Source organism: Gavialis gangeticus, unplaced genomic scaffold (assembly GCF_001723915.1).
Source record: "Gavialis gangeticus isolate Ggan-Ray unplaced genomic scaffold, GavGan_comp1, whole genome shotgun sequence".
NCBI lineage: Eukaryota > Metazoa > Chordata > Crocodylia > Gavialidae > Gavialis > Gavialis gangeticus.
The window spans coordinates 10,359,165-10,360,336 of NW_017728996.1; positions in this window are offsets into that span (position 1 = coordinate 10,359,165).

Sequence of the window (1,172 nt, forward strand, 5' to 3'; positions counted from 1 at the left end):
TAAGTATTTTCTGTGCTTGCCATCATCTAGATCGGGGTGTCAGAGATCTGGCCTACAGAGCCATATCACCCAGCCTGCAGACTCTTGGTGGGGCCAGAAACTGGGGAGTGAGATGACCGAGGTGGTCCTGCTGCTGATTAGCAGTGTACAGAGCCTTATTAGGGATGCATGTCAGTAGCAGAAGTAGTTGGCAGACTGAAGGTCTAAAACAGCAGTGCTCAGCCTTTTGGCCCCACAGGTCAGATGAGTGGCATGGGGCTGCCCTCTCCCACCTCCGTGTGCCACGTTTGGGGCCCAGGGCTGCACCCGCTTGCCCCCCACACCGGGATTAGGCTCTGGGACCTGGTGCCACCCCTGCCTGCCCTGTGTGCTGGGATCAGATGCCTGATTTGGCTCACAGCCCAGGACTCCCCACAGCTCTGGAGATTTGGCAATAGGGGAGCGCCAAATTTCCAGAGCCATGGGGAGCTCCACAGGCTGGATGCCATGGTGCTACAGGCCAGATATAGCCCATAGGCCAGCGGTTAAGTACCCTGGTCCAAAAGATCCTGGTTCAGAGGTGGGTTCAGGATCCCTCCCAAGTTCCCTTAAGTGGTCCCCCTCACCGCCATGATTCTTCATTGATCTGTACCACAGATCACGTTTTTGGGTACATAAAGGATGCATCTCTCTCCCCTTTTCTCTGCATTGAACTTGTGTGCTGTGCACCATCGTACGCCCTGTGCAAGTGGTACATTTTCTCTGGGCACTACTTCTGCTTGCGGCCTGGGTGGAGATATGTGGCCCATGTAAGGGGACTGGGAGGAATTATGGGAACAGAGGCCTTTTGTTTCATACTGGATATGACAGGATCTTTCAATTTGCTAAGTTGGTTGATCTGATTAGAGGTTGCTTAAAAAAAAAAAAAAAGAGAACAGGTGGCAGACATAAATACACAGCTGTGCATTATTGCTGATTTTATTGCTATTTTATAATGTTGTCCATGGTTATTTTACAACAGTTTTCTCTATTCATGACATCGCTGTAAATCTCGCTGTAAAATGGCTCTAATGTGGAATGAATGCCATGAAATAAAATGGCCAACTTCAAGGATCAGTCAATTGCGCTGAAAAAAAAAAAAAGAGGCAGAGGGATGGGGGATGCAACAGGGGAAAATAAAGGAAAGCTACAGG